Source organism: Chrysochloris asiatica, unplaced genomic scaffold (assembly GCF_000296735.1).
Source record: "Chrysochloris asiatica unplaced genomic scaffold, ChrAsi1.0 scaffold00067, whole genome shotgun sequence".
Lineage (NCBI taxonomy): Eukaryota > Metazoa > Chordata > Mammalia > Afrosoricida > Chrysochloridae > Chrysochloris > Chrysochloris asiatica.
Genome location: NW_006408585.1, coordinates 4,765,325 through 4,783,180, shown reverse-complemented (window position 1 = coordinate 4,783,180; position 17,856 = coordinate 4,765,325). Strand labels below are relative to the sequence as shown.

Below are 17,856 nucleotides of genomic sequence, written 5' to 3'. Positions count from 1 at the left end.
GTTCTGTCTGCAAGTTTGGGTGTTCTTGTGCATCTCTCCTCACTTCATATCATCTGGATGCTTCACTCTCAGCTCTAGCCCTCTGTGGCTATGTCTTTGTCCATGGTCTCAAGTGTCTCCAGGTCTCACCACACTTTGGACCAACTAGCCCTTCCTCGTCTCTCTCTCATCCCCAGGTCAATGGAAGTCTATGGAATGTGGTTGAACTCAGCCCATTTATTCATTGCTGCCTTTTCCCCTCTTCCACTCATCAGTAAACCAATGTGGTTGCCAGCAAGCTTACATTCCTGTTCATGTGTTCCCTTTGAGTTTTAGTCTTAGAGGGGAGTTTGTCCTGCAGGAACTTGATTGCTTACCTTGATGGCTTCTGACGAACAGCTTGCTTTTCTTGTAGTAGCCAGTCATGTGTACATATTTGTTTTGAGTTTTTCCAGATGATCTTTCTTTGAAGATGTATCTTCTGTTGCTCTAGCTGTTCCAGGCTGGTCTGCTTATCCTTGCTAGTGGGAGTGTCCCACCTCATAAGGTTCTGGATGGGACTCAGGGTTCCACCTAAGGTCCTATAGACTGCAAAGGCTCCACAAGAGGCCTATTTCACTGGGCAAGTTCTAGAATCCCTTTTAGGTATTCTAATCAGTTATATAGGCTGAAGATGGGCTTACAAATTTTCTGTAATCATGTTTCCCAACATTCCTTTCTATTCCACTCAAGTGTCTATTTTACAATAGTAGGCAAGGGAAGCCATTATTCATAAGACAGTCAAGTATTTTATTATTATTTCCCCTTTTCAAACTATGCCTAGATCCCTGTATTACAGAGCCCTGTTGTTCCACGGTTTAGCATGCGTCACTATTTACCTCTGTCCCCCTTAGGCCATGCAAACCTGTCTCAGTGTTTCCCTAGCTATCTTGTTCTTTCACCTGAAATTTGCTTTCTTTCAGGTAAAAATAAAATATAGTGCTTCTGCTTTCATACTGACTACCCTTCCCTTTCTTTGTTTTTTCTTATTGATTTTTAACAAATTAATGTACAGAATCAAAGTACAATATGTACTCTGGTTGAGTAAATGACACAAGAAGCATGTTATTTAGTTCACAGTCGGTTAAATGTTGGGCTGCTGACCAAAGGTTGGTGGTTTGAACCTACCAGCTGCTTCATGGGAGAAAGATGAGGCAAGCTGCTTCCATAACGGTTTATACCTTTGGAAACCCTATGGGGCCGTCTACTCTGCTTCTAAGGTCATAATGAGTCAGAATGGACTCAATGACAATTAGTTTAGTTTGGGTTTTGGTCACACCCTGAGAAGGACATCAACAAAGGCGGAGGCATTGAAATGAAACTTAATCATGAAATTTCAGATTGGAGTGGACCTCAGACTTCATTTAATCTAATACCTCTCCTGAGTCTTTTATCTTCTTGCAACACCCCTAACACTTGGAAGTCTAGTCTCTGTACATTTCCAGTGATGGCAAATTCACTTCAGTTTGAAGCAGTCCATTTCATTTTCTAGAACATTCTGCTTTTGGAAAAGAGGAGCATGACCAGGAGATTAAAAGAGCACAAAAATCATGTCTACTCAAGGTCAGTTGGCAAGAAAGCATTTTCAACTTTTAAAAAAGTAGTAATAGGAAAGAAGAATTCTATTTTTCTGAGTTGGCCTAATGGATTGGATTGAGGGATGGGTCAGATATTACCTTTGAAAGCAAACATTCTTAACACAGGGTTTGAGGACTTTAAAGAGCTTTTTGGGTAAATTTTTAGAAGGCATCAGTAAATTCTATGAATATATTTACAAAAATGTATTTATCTGTGATTTTTCTTTTTTTCCCTGGCAGAAGATCAGATCTTTCATTAGTTTCTATGGGAGTACTTAACTCCAGAAGGAGTCTGGGTAGCATAGTGGATTACAAGTTGGGCTACTAACTGCAAGGAATCTACCAGTTGCTATGTAGGAGAAAGATGAGGCTTTCTGCTCCTGTAAAGATTTCGTCTCAGAAACCCTATATAGGGTTGCTATGAGCTGACTCAGTTTGCATACCACCACCACCACCACTTAGGTCCACAAATAAAAACCCCTGTTGCTTGGTTTCCCACAACTCAGAATTTCTTTTTATTTTTTTAAAAGTATGCACAAAACAGTTGCCGGTTCTCTTTCTTTTTACACTTAAGAAAACTGGACGAATTTGCCATTCAGTGACAATTTCCAGATGTAATTATATGACTCTTGTTGTATGTAGCAGTCTTATTAAAAACCTGGTACAGCTCAAAGCAATGGCTCTTCATCCCATATAACCTCAAGTGTTCAGTTTTCATTGGATAGCTGCTCAACAATTGCATTTTGCTTCACAATTCTCCCACCAAAAGCGTAGTGTCTTGCAACGCCTGGGATCCTCCAGGTTTTAAATTCCAGAAGCTGTGACTTCATCTCAGCTGGAAGCTCTCTGGTGCCATTCAATGAAGCAATAAGTGATTAATACTTGAGAAATCATGTATTTTTACTCCAGATAACAATATTCGTAGGGGACTAGACACTTTGTCTTCATTTAGAATCCCAGCTGTGCGCTTATACTTTTTTTTTTTTTTTGGGGGAAAAAAGTTTGGTAAAAAGCTTGAATATGAAGCTCTTTTATGATTAACCAAAATATTCATGGCCAGCCTCTCCATTTAGTCAGGGCAGCAAATTACATCTGTTCCCTAAGGGGAATAATTACTTACATTTTGATAGCAAGTGAATATAATTTATAACAAATTTATCAGCAAGATAATTTTGCCCATAGAGAACTAATAATGCCACTGAACAGGTGGTTATGTATTTGCCAAAAAAAAAAAAAAAAAAAGTGCATTATTAAATTATCAAGGCAAAGGTTCTAATAGCTATGATGGTGACTCAGACCAGTTTCTCTACCTCCTCTTTAGCAAACATCCCTTTGGTGACTCTCACATTCAAGAAAGTAACCAGCTCTCTTTTCTGTCCTTCTAGGTGAGAACTGCAATTGTACGCAGTTTAAGTGCATTTTTATAAACTCCAAGGAAGATAAAAAATTACTATGATCTAGAGTTAGAACAAAAGGAATAACCTAGTGTTCGGAGAAGAAGAAGTGAAGGTGCTTTTGGAGGAAGCGCTTAGATAGTTTTGACGCAATTATTGAATCAACTTTCTCAAGGATATACCAGCCCTGGTTTAACTCGCTTTGCAGTTGTGAATGTTCCAGAGAGCTGGGTGAGTTGGTTGTTCTGTGCAATTCTTGGGCTAACTTTGGTATTCTCAGGGTAGGGGACAAATTTCTCTGAAAATACTATAAGAACTGTGTAAATTTGCCCCATAACCCATTAGTACTCCGTTTTATTTTGTATTAATTTGAAAATCTTGTATTGGTGGAAGTTTAAACTCCTTATGGATCTGTGCCAGATGACTGTGCCTGACCATCACAGAAAACGGAGGGAGGTTGAAGGTAGGAGATAGACAGAGGATGGTGGTGATATGTGTGTGCCTGGGAAGGAGGGAAATGATGATGCTTGGTGTTACAATAGGAATGCTTTGCTTTTTTCCCTCCCATCAACAGTGGTAAGAATGGACATTCAGAGACTCTGAAGGAAGCAGGTTCTAGAAAGCTGTTTGCTGAGTAGTAATTGACAGGAAAAGAAGATAGAACCAAAGTTTTACTCAACTATGCTTTTGTCAACTTTTAAACTCATTTTGATTGTGACACAGGGTCTGAACTGAATGAGCCTATGTATGACATAGCTGGGCTGGGGTGTATACGAGGATTAGTGATCTGTGGCGGTAGTGGTGGTTATGTGCTCATAGCGACCCTGTACAGGGTTTCCGAGGCTGTCAATCTTTACAGGAGCAGAAAGCCTCATCTTTCTCCCGCGGAACCACTGGTAGTTTCGAACTGCTGACCCTGAGGTCTGTAGTCACCCCAAATTCCATGGCTTCTGTGGTCTCCTGTTTCTTTTATGTCTAGGTGAGCAGTCTAGTCTCCGAAGGATTGGCAGGAACAGTTGGTGGGAATGCTCTCTTGTTCTCATTTGCAAAGCTGATTCTTTACTATCAGATGGGCTCAAATCTGTAGATATAGGCTATCATTCTCTCTAGTCAAACCACACTAGAGATGTCTGGTTATTTTCTAATAACTTGGGTTAAGAATGGACTATTGTTTCCTTCTGGGGCTAGAGCCTAGCATTCAGCTTGTTATCAGGAACACACTAACGAGGACAAGTGCATCAATATGGATAAAAACATATCCCAAAGCACCATCTCTTGAAGGAAAAAATGTGATTTAATAGACTTCAGCCTGACATTGACCACAGTCATCCGTGACAACCTATGAGTGGGGAGAAAATTCACTTTGCACCATGGTGCTAGAAATTGCTTGATGTCTGTGAAAATCCTTGGCCTGAACATATTTTTGTTCGTTTGCCTCTTCAGCATTGGCTTTGTTCTGTTTTCTGTCCAGTCTGAAGCCTGAAGGAAGAGTGGTCTCAGGACAGAAAGTATGGAGACATTTGACTATTATTTATGAACAGTCCTCCTTGCTGAGCCCAGCATGCCTCTGTAAGAACTGGTAGAGCAGGTGCTGTGAAGGTTAGAAGGCTAGAAAAACATAGTTGGAGTCACTGGAGATTTGAGTGCTCTGTGTGAAATAAAAAAGAAAATTCTAGCATTTAAAATTTCATGAGGCTGGACAAGAACCTATAAAGTATGTATGTTGTATGCAGAGGAGCATGCATATCTGATAGGTGAGGAGAGAGATGTTTGGAAAGGGTGATGTAAGGAATATTAGCCCAGGATCAGGCCCACCATTGTGGGTCTTTGACATGACATTGGAAAAGTGGCCTCCAACAAGACACTAATGGTTTCCTCTCTTTGGTATCCTCCTATTTAAAAGGAGATTGAACACACATATTACCTCTTAGCTCTCCTGACTAACCACTGCCTATACCTCCATTTCTGAACTCTAGATTTTTCTGGAAAGAATACTTGTGTCAGTAATAATTGAGCAGAAACGAAATGGATATGACTTGAAATGTGACTGATACTTTATTCTTTTGCCTTTGGTTCCTGAATTTGCAATAAAGACTGGTCTGAAAGATCTTAGGTTTCTGTTATTACTGGATTGCTGAAGCTTTTTGTGTCTCTGGAGAATGTGTTTAGTAAACCAGCTAACCAGTTGTATTGAGTTGATTGTGACTCATGGTAACCCCATTTGTGTCAGAGGAGAACTGTGCTTTATAAGAGTTTCAGTGGTTCAAGTTTTAGAATTATATCACCAGGGCTGTTCTGAGGGGCTTCTGAGTGCACTTGACCCTCCAAGCTTTTAGTTAGCCAACCATCTTAACCATTTGTACCACCTCAAGACTCTGTTGTGAGAAGCTTGAATATGACTTTAGGTGATTTAAGTCTTAATTTTCTCCATGTGTTTCTAAAAGGTGTCCTTTCAGAGGAGTTCCCAAAATTGGTTAAAAGAGTGACTTACAACCTTTTGATGGCTTAAATGTTGCTCCATTACTTTTTCTTAGGAAAAAAAGCTTCAGACTATTGGAAATGCACTGTAGCCTTTGCATTACACAGTTCACCAGACTGAATTATATAGAAGGCAGTTGAGTGGTTTGGTACTTTAGAACTTTTCCATAAGTCTTTTTTTTTTTTTTTTTCTCCCTATGGCTTAAATTGAGCAAGGAAGGGGATGAATATACTAAGATTCACTCTGAGAAGAATTCTTCCTGCCCCGTATAGCACTTAGATCTTATCTAGTGTTTTTGGACCTGTGGAGACGGAGGACACAATGATGATACCTATCCAGACAGGCTTTTCTCTTCTCTCTATGTGATTCATAATGGAGCAGACAGCTCCGTTTGCTCTTCCCCCTTTGCTTCAGCCAGGAGCTTTATGCCAATATTATCCACTTCTTTTCTCCAAAGAGTGTAACTCACGTAACCAACTACCACTGGCTATGTCTACCCCAGGGTCCCATCAGTACCTCAAGTTCAACTTGTACACCGGGTTGTTATCTCTTGTCCCCAAGTAGCCCCTTCTGTGTCTTTTCTGTCTCTATGAGTGGTAACATCTGTCACCTCTTACCTAGGTCCTAAACTTTTACTTCCAAGGCTGATTACCAATAAACAAGGTATCCATGGGTCCAGTTGTGCCTTCCCACCAATCTGTAGTGCATAATTTCACCTGCCCCAACCACGCCAAGGAGTGGTGAAACCCATGTGAAATTGTTCACTACAGATTAGCAAATAAACACAATTAAACCCATGCATACCAGGCTTGCTGGTTAATCTGCCCTTGCTCATTTCCATATCTGACCAGGCACCAAATTCTAGAGGTCTCAGTCTTATATCTGGTGAAACTGTCTTCTCTATTCCTTTACCATTGCCATTGCCATTGCCATTATTCAGGCCCTCATTGAGACCACTGTAATAATTTTCTAGTTGGTTCCTGTAGACAGAATAAGACCCCAAAAACGTTCACATTCTAATCCCTGAAAATTTGTGAGGAAACACAGCAAAGGGTAATCAAGTTTGCAGGTGGAATTAAGTTTTTCATCAGCTAACTTTAAAAATAGGCAGAGTATACCCAAGTGGGGCCAATGCAATTACAATAGTTCATAAAAGTGGAAGGGCAAGGTAGAGGAGAAAGACAGAATGATGTGATGTGAAAAAAGACTTGATCAGCTGTTGCTGGCTTTGACGATGAAGAAAGAGGGTCATGAACCAAAAAATGTGGGTAGTTCTGAAAGCATGAAAAAGCAAGGACATGGATTCTCCCTTGTTGTTAACTGCTGTTGAATCGGTTCTGACCCATAGACCTGTATAGGGTTTCCGAGGAGCAGCTGGTGAGTTTGAACTTCTAACCTTGTGGTTCAAACCGACTTTGCAGTCCAGCTCATTAGGCCACAGCTCCAGGACTCCCTAATTCTTTCTTGTTGTTGGTGTTGTTATGTGCCGTGGAGTCAGTTCCGACTCATAGCGACCCTGTATAGGGTTTCCAAGGCTGTAAATCTTTACGGGAGCAGAACACCTCATCTTTCTCCCAAGAACAGACTGGTAGTTTCGAATTGCTGACCTCCCGGTTCACAGCCCGATTCATAACCACTACTCTACCAGAGCTCCTTAGAACTCATAAAAGGGAACACTGCCTGTGGACCCCATGAGTTAGCTCAGTGGGACCCATTATGGACTTCTGAATGACAGAATTGTAAAATAATACATTGTGTTCTTTTAAGACACTAAATTTGTGATAATTTGTTGCTGCCACAGTAGAAAATGAATACCCTCAATAGGGCTGACCATTGCTATAATTTTGATGTGTCGATTTCAAATTGTTTATATTTCTAAATCTATACTTTTATAAAAGGATAACATTATACATAATATTCTAGAACTTCTCACTTAGTGTAGTGTAAACATTTTCCAACAGCACTTTAAACGTTATGTTTCTTGAGATAAAATGGAACATAAAGTTCAACCTCATGACCAGATGAAAGTGTGTACTTCAGTATTTAAAAATCTTTACAGCCATCACTATTTCCAAATGCTTTTCATCACCCCAAATAGAAACTCAGGCAAGAGCTGGGTTAACGCTCTGAAAAATGTTGATATGTATCATAAAACTTCCTTCCAGGAATATTGTACCAATTTACACACTTGCTCCATCCTTGCACCAAGATGACATTCAAGCCATTACTGTCTTTAGAATATATGGTAGGAATAGAGGGCATGATATCAAAGGTGACAAGAAGCTGATTTTATAGTGGATACTGACATCAACCAGTTGAGCAGGGCACCGCAGCCAGCAACCAGCACACCCAACTTCTTTGTTACTGAGACATCTTCTCATCCCTCCTGTGGGTTGCTACCATTCATACTTAGAAACATTTGTGGATTGTCCCTCACTCCCCACTTTCTACCACACACAAAAATAGCCAGAAATCAAGGGCATCACCTTGTCCCTCCGGTTTTCATAGGTTGCTGATCTCTGGCAGGAGTTGGTAAAGGAGACACGGGGTGAGGACTCACACTTCCATCTTTGCTGAAGTCCCTCCTCTAGGGTTGAGCAGCTTATGACCCATGTATGCAGGTACTGCCATGTTACATAGTACAGAATCTTTCTTTTGTGGTGGAGATTGAGTCCAATAAATGCCTGTTGAGTGGACCAGTCCCAACATCTTACTCTTTGCTCACTCAACATTTGAATGCCTACTGCCCAGAGTTCTAAGCTTAGGACAGCTTTGACAGGGCTTGAAGCAAGCCTTGACTGTGGCTGTTTTTGGAAATACTGACATGTACAGAAGTATTAATAAAGCACCAAGCTTATTAACTAAAGATCTCTTTTTTCTGTTACAATATTTTTCGCCCTGAGAATTTGGGAAAAGCCAGACTAGTTACCATGGCAACGCAAAAGCTTTCAGGCACTTGTTTGTTTGCTAAATTCTTTTGTTGATTTATAGAGTGGTTTGTGGAACCCTTGAAAAAAGGTATGTGTAGTATTTGACAGTTAAATCACCATGCTGCCTGTCAGAGACCAGAACTGGGGGAAGGAGAAACCACAATCACAAAGTTTCTTAACCCACTGTTTGGTTTCAGAAAGATTCTAGCTATGGAAAGAAGGTACCTGCATCTGCAGCAAGCAGCATCAGTCAGTGGTTTTGAAATGACAAAGGAAAATTAGTGAAAGTTGGAACCACCAACTTTCTGCTCATTCAGCGTCTTATTTTCCCAGCCTCCACCCCACCCCATCCCCAAACGTGCTGCTGCATGCTGTTGGGGTTGGTTCTGACTCAGTGACCCTGTAGAGAGTTTCCGAGGTTGTAAGTCTTTATGGGAGCAGAGAGCCTCACCTTTGCCTTGGGGAGTGGCTGGCAGATTCAGACTGCTGACTTTTTGGTTAGCAGCCCTACACAGAACCCACCACACTACCAGGGTTCCTTTTTCCCAGATGCTGTAGTTGTTAAGTGTCATCTTTCTGCAGCTTGTTTTAAAAATCTTTGAGAGAGCAGAAAGCATCTTTCTTCTACAGAGCAGCTCACGGGCTCGAACCGCCAACCTTGTGGTTCACAATCCAGTGCGTATCCTATGAGCCACCACACTCTCATTCCCAGATATAGGAACACATAAATATAGTGATGTTTTCCTCTTGAAAGTTTAAGGGTGCAAGCAAGAGCTGCTTTAGTCTATCCACAGACTCTAAAATAAAAAGGTGCAGGGAAAGACAAAATCAAGTTGGCCTTTTCAGGGTGGGGTTCCCACCATTGTTTCCCCTTGCCTTTGTCTCTGAAGAGAGTGAGCCCTCTTAGTGTGGCCCTTAATCTGCTAAAGCAGTTGGACTTGCACAGTGACCAGTGCAGTGACCTCAGACTATGGCAACCTTGTGCATCTTCAACACAGACAGCCTAATGGTTTTAAATACTATCTGACCCAGGCCATTGTGTTTTCAATAGCCTCATATGGATGCGAAAGCTGGACAGTGAATAAGGAGGATCGTAGAAGAATTGATGCCTTTGAGTTGTGGTGTTGGAGGAGAATACTGAAAGTGCCATGGACTGCCAAAAGAACCAATAGATCTGTTTTGGAAGAAGTGCAGCCAGAGTGCTCCTTGGAGGCCAGGATGGCTAAGCTTCGTCTCTCCTACTTTGGACATATTGTCCGGAGGAAACAATCGTTGGAGAAGGATGTCAAGCTGGGTAGGGTGGAGGGTCAGAGAAAGAGAGGAAGACCCCCAACGAGATGGATCAGCCAGGTAGCGTCATTGATGGACTCAAGTGTGGCGGCAGTGGTGAGGTTGGCCCAGGATCGAGCATTGTTTCGTTCTGCTGTGCATGGGGTCGCTATGAGTCGATTCCGACTTGATGGCACCTGACAACAACAACAATTTAAGGAAAAAGTAATGTCCCTCACAGGGAAAAAAACAACAACCCCAGAAAATACAAAAAAGGAAAAAAGTAGAAATCACCTCTATTGCATCCCCCCATCCCAAAGATTGACATTTAGATGCAAACTTTAAGTGTGGGTACGTATGTGTGTGAGTGGATGCTGATACATATTTATATATTTACACTCATACACATATATGCAGGTATACATGTATGTGGTATAATGGCTAAGTGCTCAGCCGTAGTTCTATGGGAATAAAGACCTGGCCACCTTCTTGACAGCCTAGGAAACCCTATGGGGCAGTTCTGTTCTGCCCTATGGAGTTGGAACTGATTTGATGGTATACACCACCAGTATATATATATATATATATATACATGCACACATGTATACATATGTATCGCTATCATTTCTGATGTTGTTTTGTTGCATATACTTTTCCTGCATAGACTTCTCATTCAACCGTGTATCATGAGATTTGTTTCATGCCTGTCATTTTAATGATTATATAGCCCCCTTTCATTATATGGATAGATAATAAAGATTGACTCAACCATTCCTTCAATGTTTGACATTTAGGTTGTTTGTTTCTAATGTTCTATTTCTCGAATCACTGCTACAGTGAGCATTCCAATGCCTTGTGTATATCGCAGATCTCTTCTGATGCCAAGGCGGCACTGCACTGTGTTTTCAGATGTTGTCTTGAACCAGTTGCCTAACCTCTCTGAACCTCAGTTTCTTTGAAAATAGGATACTATCCATCTCACAGGATGACTATAAATATCAAATGAGTGACTGTACGAAAATGTCTTTGAAAAATTCTTGAGAAAAGAACAAGTGCTCATTAAATGTCAATCATATAAGCTAGTTTTTTGTTTTTTGTTTTTAAATAAACTGGTGAACAACCTTGAGAAAAATGATCCTATAATGAATGTTTGGAGTCCTGGTGTGGTGCTGTGGGCTAATTCCCTGGACTGCAAAGCCAGTGGTTCAAGCTCACCAGCTGCTCCTCAGAAACCTTTTACCAACTCAATGGCACTTGACAACAAGAACGGAACACATTTCCACCCAACAGTGCTGTCCTAAACCACATAGTGTCTTCTTGAAGTTTCCTTTGTACCAATTCTAGAGCTAACATGGCAGATTGAGGATTTAAACACTCATGGTTGGTAGTGTTAAGTGCCATTGAGTTGGTTCCAACCCATAGCGACCCTGTATAGGGTTTCCAAGGAACAGTGTTTGGTTTTGAACTGCCAGTCTTGCAATTAGTAGTCCAGTGCTTATACTACAGGACTACACACCAAGACTCTGGAAATCAGTGTTATAGAATGCATTAAATTGCATGGCATATGAGGCCAAGGAGAGGGCCAAATTATGTTACTTTATTGAAATTTCAGTCTGATGTCCCTAACACATTTGGTCAGCAGTGGGAAGAGATACTGACCTTGGCCACCAACTGGCTAGTAGAACCTTGAGCAAATTTTCAGTTTCTTCACCTGTAAAGTGATAGAAGAATGTCCTAGTTGACCTTTGAAGTCTCTCTCAGATCTAAAATTCAGTAGTTTGATGCTTCCTGTGCTCTATTTAGTAATTCATTTGTAATAATCTGTACTGAAACACAATAAATTTTTTTTTTTTTTTTTTTCCACAATGAACTTTTAATATACCTCCTAGACTTTAACTCTTTGTGGTCTGGGGAAACTCCTGAAATTTTACTATCATGAACTCAGTACTGTTTTAGTGAAACAGTATTTTTGCTTGTCCTGTGTCCATTCTTTCTTCCTTCATAATTTAACTTGGAGCAGCGACTTCTCCCTCAGTGGTTTTGCCCCGCCAGCCAAGAGTTCTGCAAGATTCTTTAGCAGAAGAAATCAAGGCCCAGCAATGATAGAAGCTGATTAATTCCTGCCTTCCTCAGACAGCCCTCACTCTGGCCCTTTCTGAATCCTACTTATTTCCTTTCCTTTCTCTTCTATTGTTGCTGTTCTGAAGTGCTGTGGAGTCAATTCCAACCCATAGCGACTCTGTATAGGGTTTCCAATGAATGACTGTGGAGCTTGAACCGCTGACCTTGCGATTCAAACGACTTTGCAGTCTGGCGCATTAATCCAATGTACCACACCAAGCTTTGCATAGCTTTTCATTATATTTTGGTTTCACTTGTTAGCCAGAAAGGAGCCCTGGTGGCACTGTAGATAAGCACTGGACTGCCAGTCACAAGGTATGCAGTTCAAACCCACAAGCTGCTCAGTTGGGGGTGGGTGGGGGGAGAGGTTTTCTACTCCTACAAAGATGTACATACTCAGAAACCTATACAGAGTCACTCTGAATGGAATTCGATTTGATGGTAGTGAGTTTGGGTCATTAGCCAGAGGAAGATTCTGCTGTTTGCAACAGAAAAACCCTAGTCCTCCATTCTGGTGTTGGCCCAGTCCTGGGTCTCCTGCTGACCAGGGTGTTGTGACTACAGGAAGACAATTTTCTGACATACATCAATAAAGATAATTACACCAGTCTGGTAAGGTTGTTGAGGGACAGGGGCCGGTAAGGGTGATGACTCTGAGTATCTGACAGCACAAGTCCAGGGCTGGCACATGGTAGGTATGTGATGAATCCTGGTTTTCCTTCAACCCTGCATTTCATTGGAGACGTATGTATTTGGCCTAATAGTTTAGGAGCTTCATCTCAATGCTTCATGTTTAGCTTCTAAGAGTGAGAAGGGTGTTTCTGATTAAAATTGTGGTTACATTATTTCTGATCTTGCTTTACACTCTGGCACCCATGCCCATTGCCACTGAGTCGATCCCAACTCATAACATTGAGGGTTTCTGAGGATATAATTCTTTATTGGAGCAGAAAATCTCATCTTGCTACTGTGTGAAGCGGCTTTGAACTGCCGACCCTGACCTTAGTTAGCAGTCCAGTGGTACTGATCCTACAGCACCACCAGGAATGTTTTAATCATCAGAATCTTCTTTAGAAAAGGTTTCTAGGATTTGAGATATGTTTATGTATTATTATATGAATCACAAATGGCTTTAAGAGCTTATTCTAAATCTCATCTGCTTGATTGGAAAAGAGACCTTAAAATGAATCCATCTAATTTCTAGTCTTCTTCCTTGGAGAGAATCATGATTGAAAGTCAAAGCGGGGTCATGAGCTGCCTCTTTTGATGGTTTTTAGAGGAAGTTTTAGGGTTTCCATAGTAATGCATGAGGAATCATTCCTTTCTGTCATGATTTTCCAGAAAAGAGTGTTGGTAATTGCGGCTGAGTGTAAATGATAAAGTTGCTACTGTTAATGTTGGGTGCTGGAGACTTGATTTCTTCTCAGTGACATCCCATATGATAGAGTACAGCTGCCCCAGAGGGTTTTGAAGACTAAAAGACCACCAGGTCTTTCTTCTTTCTGTTAGCAGAGTGGAGTGCTTAACCATTGTGCTACCATGGCTTCTTCAATTGCTACGAGCACATTTCAAGTTGGTTTGGGCCTTTGGGGAATGAGTAACGTCAAACCCTCCCAGTTCCACAATGGGGGTGATTTATTTAATAATTATAATTAATTATTAATTAATTATTAATTAATTGTCCAGTTCACCCAGAGTGCCTCAGAAGCAACTCGTGGAGTGCCACTTGTGAAAACTCAGCTATAAGGGGTATACCCTTAAGGGGCATAGCTCTGCTCTGACACATGTTGGTTCGCCATGAGCTGGAATTGGTTTTTATTCTGGCTAGGCAGGTTTCCCCAAGATTACTGAGAGTTTCCACGACAGGAAGCACTGCCATCTTCTCCCTGCACCCTCTCTTCTCTCGGACTTTTTTTTATCTCTTTCCTTTTCTCCACACGCCTTGCTCATACCTCACCCCACTGCCTTCTCTATACCTGTGTCTGCCGGAAGTATCCAGGTTGTTTGGAAGTCAAAGGTGAAGGAGTCTGGTCACCACCAGAGCACTATCTCTGACATCGTTTCAGCACCCTGGGGCTGCCCCTCTTGGCATATTTCCTTCCTTGTAACATTTCACCTTGTTTACAGGTTTTCCAAAAACAGCAGCATTTATGTCTCGTATCACAAGGTGTACCTGCATATCCCTGTTTCCTTAAATCTGAACAAATTGTTCTCAGTGGTGGATTTAGAGGCATTGAAAAAGCCTGAGCAGTCATCCAGCATGACAAAGGTAGACATGCCTTGTAGACAACAAAGCCCAGTAAAAATGACTGTGTCAGGAATATTGTGTTCACCCACCATAACTGAAAATGACTACACCATAGGATGAATGTACTATACAATTTTGAAATGGCAAAGCTTTTGTGCATATATACATATGTACATATACATAGCAGAAGAAAGATGTGGCAGTCTGCTTCCATAAAGATTGGTTGTTGTTGTTAAGTGCCGTTCAGTCAGTTCTGATTCATAGTGACCCTGTATAGGGTCAAGGAGTGGCTGGCGAGCTTGAACCGCCAACCCCTTGCAGTTCAAACTGACCTTGCGGTCCAGCGCATTTACCCACAGTGCCACACCAGGACTCCATAAAGATTACAACATTGGAAACCCTATGGTATAGATCTACCCTTTCCTTTAGGGTCTCTGTAGTTGAAACCGACTCTATAACAATGAAAATGGTATGTATACACACACACACACACACATACACACGGGAGAAGGCTCTAAAAGTTTGTGGAAATAATCCATTATCTTTTAAATCCATTTAATTGATATTTACCATATATATATATATATATATATTTAAGTTACTTAGTTTGCCAGGTTTTAAATGTTTGGCAAGTAAGTGATTGGATGGAGAAGGAAACAATTCAGAGGTACTTAAAAAATCTTATTGACTGAGAAGGCATTCTTGGTGAGAGAGTTAGATTATAGCATCAAAGTCTAGAAATGGACAAGGGTTACTCTGTGGAGGGTGTTCAGACAAGGATGCTAAATTTGGTTGAAAAAGAGGGCTGTCCTGTGGGCACAGTCTTAAGTGACATACAAAGGAAATTGCACTTTATCTTGTAACTAATGAGGAACCATCAACACCAGTTGGTGGGAGTGATGTGGTAAAACAGTATTTGGTGAAGATGAGTTTAGAGTAGTGCAAAGAAGGATGAGTTTAGGGAGGAAGAGAGAACCTGAAAATGGAGACAATCTAAAGGGCTTTTGTGGTAGTTCATAAATGACACAAAAAGGACATGAACCAGGAGTTGTGGCTTGTCTGCTTTTTGGAGCAGCTGAAGGATCTTTATTCATTTTCTCCTTTGTCTCCACTAGATGCATAATTCTCTCTAAACCTAAATTGTTAGTCTGCCTCAGAGCCATGGGACATATATGTTAATTCAGCAAAACAGTTAATATTCTCTGATGTACACCTGTAGGTCAGGAGAAGGCATCTGAGGAGCAATGGGGCCAGAAGTTGATCATTTCCCCAGCCCCTCATCTCAAACTCTTCCTCTCTCTATCTCAGTCTTCTCTTTTGTGGTAAGTTTGGCCATTCACAAATAAAAAGTTTCCTGAGCCAGGTTCCTGTCATTCTGTTCTAGGGGAATTTAGACTGCTACCATGTATGGGATTTTTAATTCCAATTTTAGGATTAACAGCCTTTCTCTCAATCTTTCTATTTGTTTTTAATTTTTCTGGAAATGCTAGCTTCTTACCATATTTTTTGCAGTCATCTGTTTATGTGCATGACGATTTTTATAAAGATGAGATGGAACCCTTGAAGATCAACAGGATATACAGAATAAACAGATGAATGAAGTAGTAATTTCACACTTTCCATTATTTTTCTAATTTCAGCCTTAACACATGCCTTTCACGTCTTTAACCTTGACCTTTGGGCTGATGTTCCCTTTATCTCTCATTTTTCTCTTCCCATCTGATGAACTGGCTGAGGCCTAAGATTCTCATGTCCTCCTTTCTAAATTCTTCCTCTTGTAATGCTTACTCTGCAAGTCATCTGAACCTACACTGACAGTGCCTATTGCATTGATGAGGCAGAAGCGGAGGAATTAAATCTGAGCACTTGTAAGCCAGGCTTCCAGGGTCAAATCCTAGCTTTGACAGTTCCCACTGTGTGATTTGAGACGTTACTTGCTCTCCAAAACTCCATCTTTCTGCCATTTGTTAACTGAGATAATAACAGTTCCAACATCATATAACTTTTATTAGATTTAAGTGACTGGAAAGTACTTGGCATATAATAGATAATGCCCTGTAAATATTAATTATAATAATATTTTCCTACTCAGGAGTCCCGCTGTGGCTCTGTTGGTTAATGCACTGCACTGCAAAGTCCACTTTAAACCAGGAGGCCTGCGGTTCAAGTTCACCAGCTGCTACTTGGAAACCCTATACAGGGTCACTTAACAACAACACTTAACAACAACAACAACAACAAAACCACTCAGAAGTAGTTTTCCTGGAGCTTCAGATTTAATTAGGACCTTTCTCAATTTCCCACATCCAGGTTTCCCTTTTGTAACCCATGTAGCGTTGGGTAGGCATCTCTGATTCCGCCTCAGACCAGCTGCCTACGGAGCAGACCAGGGACCAGTGTGGTGCTTCCCTTGAGAAGAAGTTCACCTTCTAGTAGAACAGTTACAGACTCAGTGCAAGCCTTTGGTTGCCTTGCAGGCCAATGCCTGAAGAAGTTTCCTAAGTAGCCATCTTGACTCTTATAGAAAAGTAAAGAAGGGGCTGCCTGGGCCTCATGAGAAATGGTGACATTTGCCCCTTTTCCATGAAGAAAACCCTCCTACTTTGTAAAGCCAGTAGTCAGCCCCAATCCTAGGAAAAGTTTGGATGAGTTTGACAGACTGCACATGAGGAGGATCTCCATCATCATAGTTGGGATCCACAGGACAAATACATCACTGTGGAAGGCCAGAGTTGCTGCCGCCCTCTGGTTAAACAGGTTCCTGCAGAACACTGTGGTATTACACCAATACCACCTTCCTTCCATGTCTACCCCTGGATAACCTAGTGAGACACTCCATCATCACAGGACTGTTCCCGAGAGCGCCCAGATATACAGCTCTGCCACCAATATTCCAACTCACATCTGCCAAATTTAGGACATCAATAGCATCCTCACTCTTCAGGCCTTGAGGATGGGAGACTGGGTTTTTCTTCTTTTTTAATGATGAATTCTGCATTCTCAATCTTCCATTTCTTCCTTGCAGTCTAGGGTTCTTCTCATAATACATAGGGAGTTGTTGAGAAGTTTTTGATAGTTTCTGTTTCCCCAGCATACTCTTCTTGTTCTTTCTGAGTTAGAGTCTCCAACTTGGAACCCCTTGCTGTACCCTCCCTTTCTCTGAGTCTGAAATGCCAAAGTCCATGCATTTTCCCCATCTTCTTACCATCTGGAATTTCCCTATCTTTTCTTACTAAGTCTGTGACTCGCTTTAGTCCCCTGGTTCCCACTCATCCCTCAGATGAACAGACCCCATTATTGTGGCTTTAAGTATGCACCTTTCCCTACAATATATTCTTATGCTACTGCCTCACTGAAATGTGGGGACAGGCCCTTGATTTCTAGTTTGTGAACAATTCAAATGATTTGTGTTTAAGGAGATACCTAAAGAAAGTCAAACATTTTGAGAGCTATCTGAAGCCAGGTGAAATTCATCAAAGGGCAGGAGACTTTCACTGGCTTTGTCAGGCAAGTCTTCTTTTACCATATATACAAAAATATTCCTTATCAATCAAAGTAATGTGTTTCCCAATATTAAAGACATTTCCAAAAAATGGCAAAATATACTACTCTTCTGTTATATATGTTGTTGTTGTTAGGTGCCATTGAGTTGGCACTGACTCAGCAGAACCAAACACTGCCTGATCCTGGGGCAACCCCACTACTGTTATATATAGTAGTAGTTGTAGTTAAGTGTCGTTGAGTCTATTCTGACCCATAGTGACCCTGTATAGGGTTTCCTAGGAGCAGCTGGTGAGCTTGAGCCACCGACCTTGCAGTT

At 41.2% G+C, this 17,856-nt stretch overlaps 1 pseudogene; it reads right to left on the bottom strand.

Moving 5' to 3' along the window:
- LOC102816114 overlaps positions 1-8,099 on the bottom strand; it is a 137,094-nt pseudogene extending 128,995 nt beyond the window's left edge.
- Between the last annotated feature and the right edge of the window lie 9,757 nt (positions 8,100-17,856).